Raw genomic sequence first — 7,500 nt, 5'->3', positions numbered from 1 at the left:
TACTTCTGAGAATTTTAGGGAACTGATTTTAACTCTTCCTAAAGTCTTTGATGAAACAGAGTGGTAATATAGCAAGCATTGTCATCACTGTACGTAAGATAATAATAATAATAATAATAATAATAATAATAATAATAATAATAATAATAATAATAATAATCCGAGCGTCTGTTGGACCATCGTCACGTACTAATCATTTAAATCTCACCTCAATTCTTGATTTAAAAAGCGTAACTAAATGCGCTTCTCCATAATCCCTTTACTCACGTCAAGAGAAATTACTTTATTTTCTTCTCCGTGATAAAGATACCTTGAATCGGAATAGAGAAGTTGGTAACTGTAGATGGAAAGGTCGTAAAGAAGACAAAGATAAACGATGGAAGACAGAAATAAACAATGAAAAAATCTAATAAACAAGAGAGAGAGAGAGAGAGAGAGAGAGAGAGAGAGAGAGAGAGAGAGAGAGAGAGAGAGAGAGTTGAAAAATTGGTGAAAATTAGTTAGAGGAAGAGAGAGAAACTGTTGAAATATGCCTTAGATTAGTCACAGGGAAAGAGAGAGAGAGAGAGAGAGAGAGAGAGAGAGAGAGAGAGAGAGAGAGAGAGGGGGTATGGGAAATCTGGTCGAAAGCAGCATATTAACACGGGACCATAAAACAGCCCGACAGTCCTAAAAAGGCCATAAGGAAAGCCTTTTGGCATTAAGGGGGAGGGAGGGAGGGAGGGGAGGGATAGGGGGCTAGGGAAGGGGGGGAAGGGGGCGCGGTTGGGTGGCACCCCTCTTAAGCGCCTTGCATCTGAACCGCTGAGAACGACACCTAAATCAGGACTAAGCGTTAAAGAACGACCCATTTCCTACGAGCTGTCAGCGCGGATGAAAATAAACCTTATTTGCACTCGCTCGACGTCCTCGCTCGCTACGACGAGCCGTGAATCATCCTCCCGGCAACACCTGTTGGCGACTTTTGACTCGTAACGACGCCGCCGTTGACAACAACGAGGTAATATGGTCTTTAATGAGGAGATGAGCCGTATCATTATGTACCTTCTCACTCACTCTCTCTCCCTCTCTCTCGCTCTCACCCTCTCTCTCCAGCTCTCTTTCTCTGTCATCACCTCATTGATTCAAAGTCATAGAGCTTTGCTCTCCGCCTCTTCAGAAAATGAGCCGAACGTCTCTCGCCACAGAGGTGATAATCGCTTGCACCCCTCGGCCCATTTCAAACTTCCCTTGTGTTCCTTTGCCTGTCACATCAGATGATGTCCCGAGACTTGGGGAAACGTTCGTAAGAAAGGTACAAATGTCGGTGAGCAAAGCGGTACATAGGAGGAGGAAAAGATATAAAGTTCAAGATCTCTCTCTCTCTCTCTCTCTTTATAAACTTGTCTATCTTTTTCTGCATCCTGTATAGATTATGATTATAAGCAATTTTCTGTCAGTGGTTCGATTATCATATTTCTTATAAAATATCCTTTCCAGTTACAGCTAGATAAATAAATCGTAGAACGGATGATTGCTCTCTCTCTCTCTCTCTCTCTCTCTCTAAAGTGGTCTATCATTTTATACATACTTGATAGATTTCGATTATAAGCAATTTTCTTTCAAAGGTTCGGTAGCATTTATTTAACAAAATATTCTCCGCAGTTACAGCTGGATGATTAAATCGTGAAACGGATGATTACACACACACACTCTCTCTCTCTCTCTCTCTCTCTCTCTCTCTCTCTCTCTCTCTCTCTCTCTCTAAAAACTTGTCTATCCTTTTCTATACCCTGTTTAGATTTTAGAGCTTTGATACAATTCTTTTAAATAAATGTTCTTCGTAGTTTCGGTTGGACGATTAAATCGTGGTACGGATGATTACTCTCTCTCTCTCTCTCTCTCTCTCTCTCTCTCTCTCTCTCTCTCTCTCTCTCTCAAGACGTAGCCTGAAGAGAGAGAGAGAGAGAGAGAGAGAGAGAGAGAGAGAGAGAGAGAGAGTAACCATTCGTACCACGATCTAATCATTCAACTGAAACTACCAAGAACATTTATTTAAAAAAAATTGTATCAAACCTCTGAATTCTAAACAGGGTAGAGAGCGAGGAGAGAGAGAGAGAGAGAGAGAGAGAGAGAGAGAGAGAGAGAGAGAGAGAGAGAGAGAAGGGGGGGAAGAGGGGTGGGGTACGGGGAAGACTGCGCTCTGTGGGCCACCAGTCACATAAATGCATCTCAGCGTGGCTTAAGAATCCTTTGAAAGGTGAGAGAGAGACTTAGGACTTAATCGCGTTTTATTGTATCTTTTGACATACCTGACTCGGATGGATGCTGGCAAGGCTCGGCCGAGATTATATAAAGAAAAGGTGCCTCTCGACGCAATGGGTTTGTTCGTTGTCGTGTTAAATCTAAATAGCGTGGCTATTACTGATGTTGACTTTTACGAGCTCCGCTATTATAACGCCTCGCAATTGAGCGAGAGAGAGAGAGAGAGAGAGAGAGAGATAGAGAGAGAGAGAGAGAGAGAGAGAAATGCACTTCACTATATTAAGAATGTTCATGGTCCTGGTATTACCATTATAGATTTTGAAGAATCCACATGAAAACTGAAGCCTTGAATTTGACTTTTGCAATTCAGATCTAGAGAGAGAGAGAGAGAGAGAGAGAGAGAGAGAGAGAGAGAGAGAGAGAGAGAGAAATGCACTTCACTATATTAAGAATGTTCATGGTCTTGATATTTCCATTAAAGATTTTTGAAGAATCGACATGAAAACCGAACCCATGCATTTGACTGGTGCAGTTTAAATCTAGACAGGATGGAGAGAGAGAGAGAGAGAGAGAGAGAGAGAGAGAGAGAGAGAGAGAGAGAGAGAGAGAGAGAGAGAAATGCACCTCACTATGTTAAGAATGTTCATGGTCCTGATACTACCATTATAGATTTTGAAGAATCGACATGAAAACTGGAACCGTGAATTTGACTTGTGCAGTTTAAATCTAGACAGGTCGGAGAGAGAGAGAGAGAGAGAGAGAGAGAGAGAGAGAGAGAGAGAGAGAGAGAGAGAGAGAGAGAGAGAGAATGTGATTCTTGTTATAAATGTTAAATTTCATGAGGTTATTACAAATAATTCTGAAGAATCATTGGCATGAAAACTGAAGCTATGAATCTAGTTGGTATGGTTAAAATCTAGAGGAAGAGAGAGAGAGAGAGAGAGAGAGAGAGAGAGAGAGAGAGAGAGAGAGAGAGAGAGAGAGATGTGATTCTTGTTATAAATGTTAGATTTCATGAGGTTATTACAAATAATTCTGAAGAATCATTGGCATGAAAACTGTAGCTATGAATCTAGTTGGTATGGTTAAAATCTAGAGGAAGAGAGAGAGAGAGAGAGAGAGAGAGAGAGAGAGAGAGAGAGAGAGAGAGAGAGAGAGGCAATCTTCAATTCAACGACAGATCATTATTCTGAAAATATGAATAACATGTAAATTATGAAGAAAACCTGACATTAAATTTCAGCTAGAGAATTAATGTAGCTCTAATATAAACAGGATGTGTAACAGAAGATAGGCAAGCTGAGAGAGAGAGAGAGAGAGAGAGAGAGAGAGAGAGAGAGAGAGAGAGAGAGAGTTCAATTCAAATTCAGAACTTTATTTCCAATTTACATTGGTTATTCACATAGAGAGAGAGAGAGAGAGAGAGAGAGAGAGAGAGAGAGAGAGAGAGAGAGAGAGAGAGAGAGAGTTCAGTTAAAATTAAAATTTAAAGGGAAATCCACATGTACTTCATTTATATCAGCTAATTTCTCTCCTCTCTCTCTCTTGTGGCTAATCGACTCTTTGGATAATAAATTTTACACGGTAATGACTTGAATACTGTGGTAAATGAACGTACAAAGGTGTGCTATCATTATCTATAATCCTGCTTCATTATCCTAAACCGGAAGTTCTTCATTAAACTTTGTTCAATAATATTATTATTATTATTATTATTATTATTATTATTATTATTATTATTATTATTATTATTATTATTATTAACGTAAGCTTGGACCATCGACGGACGGTCTCTTGTTTGTCAGTTTTTCGTAAGTATATTTTAACAGAAACCTTTCACATTGACAACTGATCTCCTATCCTCTTTTCCTGACGAGAGCGACCAGATTTGCTGAACAGCAGCACGCCTGTAATACTATAAGGTGGACTGATTGACTGACTTTATCTGGGCAAAAATATGAGAAATGGGAGAAAAAATTAATATATATGTATATATAATATATGTATGTATATATATATATATATATATATATATATATATATATATATATATATATATATATATATATATAATATATATATATATATATATATATATATATATATATATATATATATATATATATATATATATATATATATATATATAATATATTATCAACGACACAAGAAGCACAATAGACGAAAGAAAACAACTATAGTTAGCCTTGAAAATCTCTATTTTGATCATAATTGAAGGAGAAACGCGGTAGGAGACCACTTCCAGACATATAGCTAGATATATTGGTAAAGTAGAAATAACAATTAGGATAACGACAGCGGGATCAAACAAACTCAAGATAGACAAGAAAGGTAGAAATAATGAGGGCGAAATAAGGACAAGAACAACAGCGAATGATACAACAACAACGATGATGGGAGAAAGCAAAAACAGCCGACGCACAAAACGGAGAATGAGAGGGGAATTATAATAACGATTAGCAAACAAAAAACAAACGAATAAAAATACAACCGTGCGAAAAGGAGATTTAGAGAGTAAATAACAACAAAAACAGCTGCAATAGCAACAACTACAACAACAACAACAACAACAAAAAAACAATCGCAACACTTCGCGAATGAGTCAGGAAGAACGCAAGCAAAAATTAAGAGGAAATTGTGAGAGAGGCAGTTTTTTTTTTTTTTTTTTTGCTCTTCTTATCATTCCAGGGTCAACCAGATGATTAATGAATGAGTGACTTGACCTAGATATATGGCCTGTTTGCTTTACGTCGCAATTGTTGATTGTTTTCCTCATAATGCTTCGCGTGCAACAACAGCTGTTTTGTCTCTGTATCAGTTAAGGAATGCTTTGTAATAGAGAATTTAATGTTTTTTTTTTTTTTTTTGTCAGGGTTCGTTCGTGGAAGAGTTTTTTTTTTTTTTTTTTACTGGGTTTTACCAACTATGTACTTTCAATTTATTATGTGAGGGTTTCGTGTTGTTTTGCTTTCCTGCAATAAAACTCCAACACCTCACTTGTGTGGAGGCATTTATTTCCATTTATATCCACATAATTATTTATATATATATATATATATAGTATGTATGGATATGTTTACACGCACACACATATATATATACTTATATATATATATATATATATATATATATATATATATATATATATATATATATATATATATATATATATATATATATATATATATATATATATATATATATATTTGTGTGTGTGTGTGTGTGTATGTGTGTGTGTGTGTGTGTGAGTTTGGAGAGACAAGCGGACAGAGAGACAGAGAAATTCGTCAAAAGACGAAGACCAAAATAATCAACAGTGCCTCTCCTCATAAAAGATTGCGTCACTTGATACTGACGACACTTCTTAGCCATTGTGAGTGACGCAAAAAAGTTGCTAAATGTCCTGTTTAATGAACACGGAAGGAGACTCGTCTTTTATTCAGGAAAATCGTTAATGATGCAGATGTTTGGGAGGTATTTCCCAACAGATGGGTTACAGTCTTGATAAAAAAATGTCCAACGATTATATTGCCCAATTTCCTGAGTGTGTATTTAAATAGCGATTCTCTCTTCTCTAATTTAGTACGACTATACTGACGGAATTCGTGTTAGCAGCGTATATCGTTGGTAGGCTAAAGGGTTAAGCAATGACTTCAGTTTCCCATCCTGCCTGAGTTCGAGTCCCACTTGGGAATTGCTCCATTTGCTTCCGCCCTGATTTCAAGGCTGTCAATGATAAGCGCATCTAAGCATAAGGTGCAATCGTTCTATATAATAAGTTTTTATCTCGTCTACCTAGATTTTGTGTACTGTATTGTGAATTTTGTCTACTCTGTCCATCTGTAAATGGCCCTAATCTGAAATAAAAGATAATTTATCTTTATTATTATTATTATTATTATTATTATTATTATTATTATTATTATTATTATTATTATTATTAGTCTACTACTACTACTTCTGTTATTATTATTATTATTATTATTATTATTATTATTATTATTATTATTATTATTATTATTATTATTATTATTCTTATTATGAAACAGAGATGTTAGTAAGTCACTGTGGTCACTGCAATGCATATCATTAATTTCACCTGTCAACTGCTACCCCAAAGACATGCCCAAGCCAGCTGGGCAATAGCTTTCACTTGAAGAAGAAGAAGAAGAAGAAGAAGAAGAAGAAGAAGAAGAAGAAGAAGAAAAAACTATATCTGCGCCCTAACGAGTAGGCAGACCAGCAAACACTAACTTGTAATCTGCTCCTTTCCATCATGAGAATGGATGGCATGTGGGCTGTCAGCAACCAGGTCTCCATGATTTGTTGCACAGGTCTTTGAAAGGCTGGTCCATATGCGTATAAACACGCATGTATTTCTTTTTAAGTGCTTGGTACTGGCCTTGTTAAGTCGCTGGGAGGTGAGGTTTAATGATTGTGGGCAGGGGTAGGAAACCGTTGGGCCTCTGGCGTGTTTTATTGGTTGATCTAAATAGCGTCGTCTCCTTCAAGAAATAGATGAAGTTATGTGTCCAATGCGGGCGCGATACAGAGGTTACGTCAGATGTACGATAACTTACAGAGGTATGACAGATGTATGATGACTTCCAGAAAGTTATCCGGGAAAAGTTAGATGCTTAGTGGTTCTGTTTTTTTTAAAATAAATTTTGTAAGATTGAAAGCAATATATTCTAGATAAATGTTTGCCGTTGGAGATTTGTTGTGGTCTATTGTAAATAATTTAATGAATAAAAACTAAATAAATAAATAAATAAATAAACTTCTCATACTGTAAAAATGTTAAATACTGTTAAAATACAAAAAATCTGTTTCGTATAACAAAAATAAGTCTGATTTGTGGTACAAGATCTGTGCGAAGCTTGAGTAATATTAAATTACATAATTTCTCAAGTTCACTTATGTTATTTTTGCAAGGAAAATCCAAGTACACCGTGATAAATCTTTCGACGAAAATGTTTTTGAAGAAGAAAAAAAAAAAAAAAACACATGAGAACATCATACTGGAATCTTAAAATTTCTTGTAAAATTCCTTTTGTGTGCTTATTTTGAAGTGACAGGCGGACAACCGAAAGAAATTGCGAGACATTGATAAAGATAAGAATGCTCTTGAAGCCCAAAGCAGACGTCAAGAGAGAGAGAGAGAGAGAGAGAGAGAGAGAGAGAGAGAGAGAGAGAGAGAGATGGTCAGAATGAAACGCATGATGAGCATAAAGG

This window comes from Macrobrachium rosenbergii, chromosome 21, assembly GCF_040412425.1.
Source record: "Macrobrachium rosenbergii isolate ZJJX-2024 chromosome 21, ASM4041242v1, whole genome shotgun sequence".
NCBI lineage: Eukaryota > Metazoa > Arthropoda > Malacostraca > Decapoda > Palaemonidae > Macrobrachium > Macrobrachium rosenbergii.
Note: the sequence above shows the minus strand (reverse complement) of the source record.